This window comes from Hibiscus syriacus, unplaced genomic scaffold, assembly GCF_006381635.1.
Source record: "Hibiscus syriacus cultivar Baekdansim isolate YM2019G1 unplaced genomic scaffold, ASM638163v2 tig00111582_pilon, whole genome shotgun sequence".
Classification (NCBI taxonomy): Eukaryota; Viridiplantae; Streptophyta; class Magnoliopsida; order Malvales; family Malvaceae; genus Hibiscus; species Hibiscus syriacus.
This window is the reverse complement of record NW_024063126.1, coordinates 8,648,521-8,661,086: the sequence shown is the minus strand read 5'-3', so window position 1 is coordinate 8,661,086 and position 12,566 is coordinate 8,648,521.

The window sequence follows — 12,566 nt, the reverse complement described above, 5'->3', positions numbered from 1 at the left end:
GACGTATGTTGCTTTTGTTACTAATGTTAGACTTGCTTCGATATTGATTATGGAATATTTATTTTACTCAGTCCTTACAACATTAATTTATTATAATTGAACTTTAATGTTATCAACTATATTTTTAAAGACGTTTATTCGTAATATGGTTTTAAATTATTAAAAAATGTTTTGGAAAACTTTATCGTAATCCATTAGATCTGGTCATAACGTATAGCCCGGGTCTAGGGGGTTACACTTAGATGGTATTAGAGCTTTTGGTTTTTAAACCTCAGACTGTTTATGGGTCCTAAATGAAAATACAATTTTAAAATGTTTTACAAAATAAGTCACGAATACCATGTCACCAAGTTTTTATGAGTTTAACTGTGTACGAAACTCCAAGTGCCAAATCTAATCTTAGGTTTTACCCTTCTGTAGTGAGCTCAAAGTTTTCCAAGATGAGTGATAGGCGTGGTCGTCGACCTGGCAGTTGGTGAAGTTGAGTGACTAGATTTGTGGACCCCATAGACGAGATATAGGTAGATCCCCCACCTCCGATAAATAATTCTGCCCCTGCGACCTCGATGGATCTGCCCCTACACCTGTTATAAGTTTGACTACTCTGGTTAGAGGAGAAATCATTTATGAGTTTGAGTCTGCAAGGGTAGTATTAGATGAAAATCTTGGTAGGCAATTCCTTTAGTTGATTCAGGGAGCAGTTCGAGCTGCTGGCGTTACACCCGAAGTTTCTGTTTCTTAGGCTCTAATTGCTAATAGAGTTAGGACCTTTGGTGGCCCTACTGGTGGAGCTCTGATTAAGGCTAAGAATTGGCTTTGTGATACTGAGCGATGTATAGACCAGTTAGGATTAACACATAGTGGCGTTATTTGGGAGCCTTATTTATATTGGACGAGAATGCTCACATTTGGTGGGAGTTTATGGTTAATATTGTTCCGACCGATTGCTTGATTTGAGATTTCTTCAGAAAGCATTTTAAGAGTCATTTTCTGAAAGAGCGTTTTCTCGCGCAGAGACAACAGGAGTTTCAAGACCTGGTTTGGGGAGATATGATAGTTTTTGAGTATGAGATAGAGTTTCTGAAGTTGCTGAGGTATGGTTCTAGTTTGGTATCTATTGAGAGGGATAGGGCCGAAAGTTTGCTCAGGGACTCAGATACGAGCTGCATCGTTGGGTGGTTACTCACCAGGATGAGGTGTTTGATGTTATAGTTGGGAGAGTGAAAGACGCTAAAGAAGTTGAGACTTCTTCTCCTGATAGAGATAGGGTGGATCGAGAGCGATCTAGGAGACCTTCTGGTCAGTCTGAGCCTTCTATACGCCCTGATAAGACGACTCGTACTGTTACTCATCAGAGGAGATACACTAGTTCGACGCATGCATCACCACCACTTCCAGTAGTTAGTCATGGTAATTATTCAGGTTTCACTCCGATACCAAGTTACGAGTATTGTGGAAATCGACACGGGGGAGTGTTGTAAGAATATGGGTTACTGTTATCATTGTGGCTCTAACGACAACTTTTTTAGAAATTATTCGTGTCCAGTCTCTGTCGATCGGACCACCGTTCAGACTCCTGCATGTTCTCATGCTTCTGTTCAGACTCCCGCTATAAGTTACAGTCAGGGTAGGACTTTCGGATCTATTCTAGTATTGACATTAGAGCTCGATCGCAAAGCGGAGGACCATCTGATTCTAAGGCTAGACAACTTTCCTTTGTCTATGCTACTCAACGTTTTGGTCACCGAGATGAACCAAGGACTTGTGCAGGTACATTTATTGTTATTTTTGTTTCTTTCCATGTACGTCTTATAAAACTCTTTCTATATTCGAGTTTCATATCTTAAGACCCTTGGATTTTCGATTTAAGGCACCAAGATCACCGTTTTCATTCCGAATCTAGTGAGTTTTTTGTCATTTACAATAGAGTAACTAGCCTTTGTCCTCTGAAGGAACTATTAGAGATCTAGGTTCTATTTTCTGTTTGACTCTGATGAATTTTGAGGACGAAATTCTATTAAGGGGATGAGAGTTGTCACACTCCAACTTAAGGGTTTAATTTTCCTTAGTTTAAATGTGAAGTTTAAAGTAACCAATTAATTAAAATGTTGGGTTCACTAGGAAAATTGAAAAGGTTTAGGGGCTTTGGGTGTAAATTTGTCCTTATTTGGATATTATAGATTTAGGAGATTCTAGAAATCTCATGAAAAATCCAACTTTTGTCTAATGTAAATTTTATTATTCTTTTCAAAATATGTACATACTTGAGAGATATTTTGGTGTAACAATGAAAAGTTTGGTTTTTAAAAATGTGTTTGAAAGAATGAAAAAGGAAACTGGAATCAATCCATTTTGCCCAATTCGATTAAATTTTACATAACCGACCCATAAATCTATCCCCTTGGTTCACCAGAATAGTGCACTGATAAAGGAACCTGACCAAAAATGATAAATCCAAACAATCACCCCAAATAACTTAGGATTATCATTCCAACAGCAACCACGATGAACCCAACGATCCAATAGCGATGGTAACGACCTTCTTCTCTCTAACAACAACGATGATAGTGCTCCAAAAATGTCAAACGATCGGCAATGGAAATCCACTCATGCACCACTTCATCACCTGTAACTAAACAACTAAGAACAATAACCAAGCAGCAATAAAATCAAGAAAAGAAATAGAAAACCAACGGGATGAGTCTTTCATTTTTTGAAGATCCAAACTCCGATGGGAAAATTTATATGGTGAAATGGTCAGAGTAGTAGAGGTGAACAACATATCTTGATTTTGGAACCATCAGACAATCATATAAGGTAGATCGACGTGTTTTGATTCGATAAAATCGAATGGTTTCCTCTAGATCTATGACAATTGGTGATGTTTTTGGGTGATCGGAGGTTAGATCTTTGACGTGGAGGACAAGGCGCTTCGGACGATGAAATTTGGTTGTGAACAGTGAACGGGAATGACGATTGACGTGGTTGTCACCGACGTTTGACTTGTCGGCCGACGAAGCTTTCTTGTTTCACTTACAAAGAACGGTGTGAAGGCTTAAAGAAAGGTTGAAAATATTAAATGTTGCGTGGAAGATAAAACTTGAATATTGGGTTGAAGGGGAAATGAAGCAATGGTACATAGCGTACGTGGTTTTGGGAATTGTTAATAAAGTGAGAAGGGGAATTTCGCATCATGAGTCCTCCACGTTTGGTGAGAACTCAATATTGTCTTCTAGTTTCCATATAGTTATGAATATGACTTAATGGTTTCAGCAAGATCAATTTAGTCACTAACCTTGGTAGCTAAGTATTAAATTTGCTCCATCAGTCTTCAATTTCATCAATTGGGTCTCCAAATTATTATATATTCTAGTAAGTTATTTCTCATGGTGAGGGAAATTATTTGGAATTGAATTCACGATAGAAATGGTCTGGATTCATGAGAAAAGATTGGAAGCTCGAAATCAAGGTTGTTCCTCCCGATCCGCTCATCCGCGTGAGCCCGCTATTACCCTTATGATTCGATACACCTTTTTAATGATCCATTTAGAATATTACTCATGTAGTAACTCTATTCTGATATAATTTAGGATTGTGCACTACCTTTTATAGTAGCGAGACCACTGCTCATTAGATTTCCTGATCCGACCAATTTTGTGAGGTGTATTCCTTGTGTGTCATATAACTGTTTTAAATATTTGTTTGAAATACCATGTGCACATGATTATTTTCACTGATTTGAAATGAATTGTTTACTTTGATTTGGCTACTGTATGATTTATCTGATTTAAGTATGATTCTTGTTTACTGTATTTTAAATCATACTTGCTTGACACATATTCTCTGGTTACTGTTTTTACTGATAAATAATATGTCTGAACTCTGATTTCTTTCTACCACTGGTTACTGTTTTTACTTGTAAATAAATATTCATGTTCAGTTCTGATCAAGCTGGTAATTCCTTATATTTGTTCAACACCAATCAGTTGGTAATTCCTTATGGACCTAAGATGACCCTTGGGTGGGATCCTAGGCCCAATGGGCCTAGTGGTAATTATAGACCCTAAGGTATTCCCTTAGGGTGGCTCATTTTCTATGTGCATTGGATAAGTTCTTATGGGCCTGAGGGCACCCCTCAAGTGGGCACCTACGCTTTGTCTAGGGTAAAACCTTATGAACCCAAGTGCTCTCTTTGGTTGGCACCTATGCCCTTCGGGTCTAGTGTAAGTCCTTGTGGATGCAGTTTTTTGAACTGCATAAGTTGATTGGTTGAAGGATGATTTTGTATTTTAAGCTAAAAACACTACTAAAGTTTTCATAATTTCGAACTGAATTGATTTTGGAAACTCTACTTACGTTTCATGACTTTAATGACGAATTGATTTTGAAATCTTAATCATATGTTTTATTTCTGCATTGTTGGAACACACTGAGCTCCCAAGTTCACTCCCTCAAACTCTTCCTTTGCAGATATTTTTTTGGATATGCGACCCGGACTTGGCACTTGGAGGATCGACACATTCATACATTATTATTTTGTTGTTATGTAATTATCTTCTTAATTGCATTTATTTTGGGTGACATATGCCTATATTTTGAAAATATTTGTTTTATGACGTATGTTGCTTTCGTTACTGATGTAAGAGTTGTTTCGATACTGATTGTGGAAAATTTTTATTTTACTCAGTCCTTACGACTTTAATTTATTGGAATTGAACTTTAATGCTATCAACTATATTTTTAAAGATGTTTATTCGTAATATGGTTTTAAATTATTCAAAAATATTTTGGAAAACTTTATCGTAATCCGTTAGATCTGGTCGTAACGCATAGGCCGGGTCTAAGGGGTTACACTTAGATGGTATAAACCAAACATGTATACCAATTCAAGGGAACAAAGTATAATTAATCATAGAAAAAGAAAGACAAAATAAAAATAAACTAAAACTAAAATATCTAAATTGATGTTTACTCATATTTTTTTAATAATTTTATATATCAATGTTTCATCCTCTAACAAATCTCCACTAATAAGTACTCAAGCATGGCACAATTTAATGTTTTTCTTCCATTGGTATAAATTATAGGATTAAAATTTAGTTAAGAAATTCAACAATCATGTCATTAAGAAATAAGAGTAATTACCATAGAATTTTCGTTTTGATTGTTATATGCGATAAATTTCACTGCATAAAAGGTTTGATGTTATTTTTAACGATTTAAATTACTACATAGATCAATTTAACAATCATGATTCTTTTTATAAACATTTACATAACTATTTTATTATGTTATTATACTCAGTATTGTCTCACTAAGTGATAGACTTAGCGTGTGATTGTTTTCATGCGTAGGTTTGGACACATCAACATAGTAAGCAAGGGCATGACAACATAGCTCTGAAGGATATCAGATCAGAGTAAACTAATAGTATATGATTTGATTATTGGCATGTACGAAAATGTGTAAGTAATAGATGCTCTGATATGTTTTATAAAGTTTTGTTTTCCTTGTAAAGTTTTCATTGCATTTTAAACGAGTCAAAGTATTTTAAAAGTTAATGTGACACCTCAGATTCGTATCCCAGTCGGGTACGGGTCAAGGGTGTTACAGCTAGGGTAAGACCTTATGGACCTAATGTGCTCTCTTAGGTTGGCAACTACTCCCTTTGATTCTATAGTAAGTCCTTATGGATGCAGTTACAAGGAACTGCATATAGTGATCAATTAGAGGGCGATTCTGTATTTTAAGCTAAAAAACTACTAACATTTTCACAATTTGGAACTGAACTGATTTTGGAAACTTTACCTACGTTTAATGACTTTAATAACGAACTGATTTTGAAATCTTAATCATATGTTTTATTTCTGCACTGTTGGAACACACTGAGCTCCTTAGCTCACTCCCTCAAACTCTTCACTTTCAGATATTTTTTTTGGATAGGCGACCTGAACCTGACACTTGGAGGATCGACACATTCGTACAATATTATTTTGTTATAATGTACTTATCTTCCGAGTTTCATTTATTATGGGTGACATGCGCCTACATTTTAAAAATATTTGTTTTACGACGTATGTTGCTTTTGTTACTAATGTTAGACTTGCTTCGATATTGATTATGGAATATTTTATTTTACTCAGTCCTTACAACATTAATTTATTATAATTGAACTTTAATGTTATCAACTATATTTTTAAAGACGTTTATTCGTAATATGGTTTTAAATTATTAAAAAATGTTTTGGAAAACTTTATCGTAATCCATTAGATCTGGTCATAACGTATAGCCCGGGTCTAGGGGGTTACACTTAGATGGTATTAGAGCTTTTGGTTTTTAAACCTCAGACTGTTTATGGGTCCTAAATGAAAATACAATTTTAAAATGTTTTACAAAATAAGTCACGAATACCATGTCACCAAGTTTTTATGAGTTTAACTGTGTACGAAACTCCAAGTGCCAAATCTAATCTTAGGTTTTACCCTTCTGTAGTGAGCTCAAAGTTTTCCAAGATGAGTGATAGGCGTGGTCGTCGACCTGGCAGTTGGTGAAGTTGAGTGACTAGATTTGTGGACCCCATAGACGAGATATAGGTAGATCCCCCACCTCCGATAAATAATTCTGCCCCTGCGACCTCGATGGATCTGCCCCTACACCTGTTATAAGTTTGACTACTCTGGTTAGAGGAGAAATCATTTATGAGTTTGAGTCTGCAAGGGTAGTATTAGATGAAAATCTTGGTAGGCAATTCCTTTAGTTGATTCAGGGAGCAGTTCGAGCTGCTGGCGTTACACCCGAAGTTTCTGTTTCTTAGGCTCTAATTGCTAATAGAGTTAGGACCTTTGGTGGCCCTACTGGTGGAGCTCTGATTAAGGCTAAGAATTGGCTTTGTGATACTGAGCGATGTATAGACCAGTTAGGATTAAACACATAGTGGCGTTATTTGGGAGCCTTATTTATATTGGACGAGAATGCTCACATTTGGTGGGAGTTTATGGTTAATATTGTTCCGACCGATTGCTTGATTTGAGATTTCTTCAGAAAGCATTTTAAGAGTCATTTTCTGAAAGAGCGTTTTCTCGCGCAGAGACAACAGGAGTTTCAAGACCTGGTTTGGGGAGATATGATAGTTTTTGAGTATGAGATAGAGTTTCTGAAGTTGCTGAGGTATGGTTCTAGTTTGGTATCTATTGAGAGGGATAGGGCCGAAAGTTTGCTCAGGGACTCAGATACGAGCTGCATCGTTGGGTGGTTACTCACCAGGATGAGGTGTTTGATGTTATAGTTGGGAGAGTGAAAGACGCTAAAGAAGTTGAGACTTCTTCTCCTGATAGAGATAGGGTGGATCGAGAGCGATCTAGGAGACCTTCTGGTCAGTCTGAGCCTTCTATACGCCCTGATAAGACGACTCGTACTGTTACTCATCAGAGGAGATACACTAGTTCGACGCATGCATCACCACCACTTCCAGTAGTTAGTCATGGTAATTATTCAGGTTTCACTCCGATACCAAGTTACGAGTATTGTGGAAATCGACACGGGGGAGTGTTGTAAGAATATGGGTTACTGTTATCATTGTGGCTCTAACGACAACTTTTTTAGAAATTATTCGTGTCCAGTCTCTGTCGATCGGACCACCGTTCAGACTCCTGCATGTTCTCATGCTTCTGTTCAGACTCCCGCTATAAGTTACAGTCAGGGTAGGACTTTCGGATCTATTCTAGTATTGACATTAGAGCTCGATCGCAAAGCGGAGGACCATCTGATTCTAAGGCTAGACAACTTTCCTTTGTCTATGCTACTCAACGTTTTGGTCACCGAGATGAACCAAGGACTTGTGCAGGTACATTTATTGTTATTTTTGTTTCTTTCCATGTACGTCTTATAAAACTCTTTCTATATTCGAGTTTCATATCTTAAGACCCTTGGATTTTCGATTTAAGGCACCAAGATCACCGTTTTCATTCCGAATCTAGTGAGTTTTTTGTCATTTACAATAGAGTAACTAGCCTTTGTCCTCTGAAGGAACTATTAGATATCTAGGTTCTATTTTCTGTTTGACTCTGGTGAATTTTGAGGACGAAATTCTATTAAGGGGATGAGAGTTGTCACACCCCAACTTAAGGGTTTAATTTTCCTTAGTTTAAATGTGAAGTTTAAAGTAACCAATTAATTAAAATGTTGGGTTCACTAGGAAAATTGAAAAGGTTTAGGGGCTTTGGGTGTAAATTTGTCCTTATTTGGATATTATAGATTTAGGAGATTCTAGAAATCTCATGAAAAATCCAACTTTTGTCTAATGTAAATTTTATTATTCTTTTCAAATATGTACATACTTGAGAGATATTTTGGTGTAACAATGAAAAGTTTGGTTTTTAAAAATGTGTTTGAAAGAATGAAAAAGGAAACTGGAATCAATCCATTTTGCCCAATTCGATTAAATTTTACATAACCGACCCATAAATCTATCCCCTTGGTTCACCAGAATAGTGCACTGATAAAGGAACCTGACCAAAAATGATAAATCCAAACAATCACCCCAAATAACTTAGGATTATCATTCCAACAGCAACCACGATGAACCCAACGATCCAATAGCGATGGTAACGACCTTCTTCTCTCTAACAACAACGATGATAGTGCTCCAAAAATGTCAAACGATCGGCAATGGAAATCCACTCATGCACCACTTCATCACCTGTAACTAAACAACTAAGAACAATAACCAAGCAGCAATAAAATCAAGAAAAGAAATAGAAAAACCAACGGGATGAGTCTTTCATTTTTTGAAGATCCAAACTCCGATGGGAAAATTTATATGGTGAAATGGTCAGAGTAGTAGAGGTGAACAACATATCTTGATTTTGGAACCATCAGACAATCATATAAGGTAGATCGACGTGTTTTGATTCGATAAAATCGAATGGTTTCCTCTAGATCTATGACAATTGGTGATGTTTTTGGGTGATCGGAGGTTAGATCTTTGACGTGGAGGACAAGGCGCTTCGGACGATGAAATTTGGTTGTGAACAGTGAACGGGAATGACGATTGACGTGGTTGTCACCGACGTTTGACTTGTCGGCCGACGAAGCTTTCTTGTTTCACTTACAAAGAACGGTGTGAAGGCTTAAAGAAAGGTTGAAATATTAAATGTTGCGTGGAAGATAAAACTTGAATATTGGGTTGAAGGGGAAATGAAGCAATGGTACATAGCGTACGTGGTTTTGGGAATTGTTAATAAAGTGAGAAGGGGAATTTCGCATCATGAGTCCTCCACGTTTGGTGAGAACTCAATATTGTCTTCTAGTTTCCATATAGTTATGAATATGACTTAATGGTTTCAACAATATCAATTTAGTCACTAACCTTGGTAGCTAAGTATTAAATTTGCTCCATCAGTCTTCAATTTCATCAATTGGGTCTCCAAATTATTATATATTCTAGTAAGTTATTTCTCATGGTGAGGGAAATTATTTGGAATTGAATTCACGATAGAAATGGTCTGGATTCATGAGAAAAGATTGGAAGCTCGAAATCAAGGTTGTTCCTCCCGATCCGCTCATCCGCGTGAGCCCGCTATTACCCTTATGATTCGATACACCTTTTTAATGATCCATTTAGAATATTACTCATGTAGTAACTCTATTCTGATATAATTTAGGATTGTGCACTACCTTTTATAGTAGCGAGACCACTGCTCATTAGATTTCCTGATCCGACCAATTTTGTGAGGTGTATTCCTTGTGTGTCATATAACTGTTTTAAATATTTGTTTGAAATACCATGTGCACATGATTATTTTCACTGATTTGAAATGAATTGTTTACTTTGATTTGGCTACTGTATGATTTATCTGATTTAAGTATGATTCTTGTTTACTGTATTTTAAATCATACTTGCTTGACACATATTCTCTGGTTACTGTTTTTACTGATAAATAAATATGTCTGAACTCTGATTTCTTTCTACCACTGGTTACTGTTTTTACTTGTAAATAAATATTCATGTTCAGTTCTGATCAAGCTGGTAATTCCTTATATTTGTTCAACACCAATCAGTTGGTAATTCCTTATGGACCTAAGATGACCCTTGGGTGGGATCCTAGGCCCAATGGGCCTAGTGGTAATTATAGACCCTAAGGTATTCCCTTAGGGTGGCTCATTTTCTATGTGCATTGGATAAGTTCTTATGGGCCTGAGGGCACACCCCTCAAGTGGGCACCTACGCTTTGTCTAGGGTAAAACCTTATGAACCCAAGTGCTCTCTTTGGTTGGCACCTATGCCCTTCGGGTCTAGTGTAAGTCCTTGTGGATGCAGTTTTTTGAACTGCATAAGTTGATTGGTTGAAGGATGATTTTGTATTTTAAGCTAAAAACACTACTAAAGTTTTCATAATTTCGAACTGAATTGATTTTGGAAACTCTACTTACGTTTCATGACTTTAATGACGAATTGATTTTGAAATCTTAATCATATGTTTTATTTCTGCATTGTTGGAACACACTGAGCTCCCAAGTTCACTCCCTCAAACTCTTCCTTTGCAGATATTTTTTTGGATATGCGACCCGGACTTGGCACTTGGAGGATCGACACATTCATACATTATTATTTTGTTGTTATGTAATTATCTTCTTAGTTGCATTTATTTTGGGTGACATATGCCTATATTTTGAAAATATTTGTTTTATGACGTATGTTGCTTTCGTTACTGATGTAAGAGTTGTTTCGATACTGATTGTGGAATATTTTATTTTACTCAGTCCTTACGACTTTAATTTACTGGAATTGAACTTTAATGCTATCAACTATATTTTTAAAGATGTTTATTCGTAATATGGTTTTAAATTATTGAAAAATATTTTGGAAAACTTTATCGTAATCCGTTAGATCTGGTCGTAACGCATAGGCCGGGTCTAAGGGGTTACACTTAGATGGTATAAACCAAACATGTATACCAATTCAAGGGAACAAAGTATAATTAATCATAGAAAAAGAAAGACAAAATAAAAATAAACTAAAACTAAAATATCTAAATTGATGTTTACTCATATTTTTTTAATAATTTTATATATCAATGTTTCATCCTCTAACAAATCTCCACTAATAAGTACTCAAGCATGGCACAATTTAATGTTTTTCTTCCATTGGTATAAATTATAGGATTAAAATTTAGTTAAGAAATTCAACAATCATGTCATTAAGAAATAAGAGTAATTACCATAGAATTTTCGTTTTGATTGTTATATGCAATAAATTTCACTGCATAAAAGGTTTGATGTTATTTTTAACGATTTAAATTACTACATAGATCAATTTAACAATCATGATTCTTTTATAAACATTTACATAACTATTTTATTATGTTATTATACTCAGTATTGTCTCACTAAGTGATAGACTTAGCGTGTGATTGTTTTCATACGTAAGTTTGGACACATCAACATAGTAAGCAAGGGCATGACAACATAGCTCTGAAGGATATCAGATCAGAGTAAACTAATAGTATATGATTTGATTATTGGCATGTACGAAAATGTGTAAGTAATAGATGCTCTGATATGTTTTATAAAGTTTTGTTTTCCTTGTAAAGTTTTCATTGCATTTTAAACGAGTCAAAGTATTTTAAAAGTTAATGTGACACCTCAGATTCGTATCCCAGTCGGGTACGGGTCAGGGGTGTTACAGCTAGGGTAAGACCTTATGGACCTAATGTGCTCTCTTAGGTTGGCAACTACTCCCTTTGATTCTATAGTAAGTCCTTATGGATGCAGTTACAAGGAACTGCATATAGTGATCAATTAGAGGGCGATTCTGTATTTTAAGCTAAAAAACTACTAACATTTTCACAATTTGGAACTGAACTGATTTTGGAAACTTTACCTACGTTTAATGACTTTAATAACGAACTGATTTTGAAATCTTAATCATATGTTTTATTTCTGCACTGTTGGAACACACTGAGCTCCTTAGCTCACTCCCTCAAACTCTTCACTTTCAGATATTTTTTTTGGATAGGCAACCTGAACCTGACACTTGGAGGATCGACACATTCGTACAATATTATTTTGTTATAATGTACTTATCTTCCGAGTTTCATTTATTATGGGTGACATGCGCCTACATTTTAAAAAAATTTGTTTTACGACGTATGTTGCTTTTTGTTACTAATGTTAGACTTGCTTCGATATTGATTATGGAATATTTTATTTTACTCAGTCCTTACAACATTAATTTATTAGAATTGAACTTTAATGTTATCAACTATATTTTTAAAGACGTTTATTCGTAATATGGTTTTAAATTATTAAAAAATGTTTTGGAAAACTTTATCGTAATCCATTAGATCTGGTCATAACGTATAGCCCGGGTCTAGGGGGTTACACTTAGATGGTATTAGAGCTTTTGGTTTTTAAACCTCAGACTGTTTATGGGTCCTAAATGAAAATACAATTTTAAAATGTTTTACAAAATAAGTCACGAATACCATGTCACCAAGTTTTTATGAGTTTAACTGTGTACGAAACTCCAAGTGCCAAATCTAATCTTAGGTTTTACCCTTCTGTAG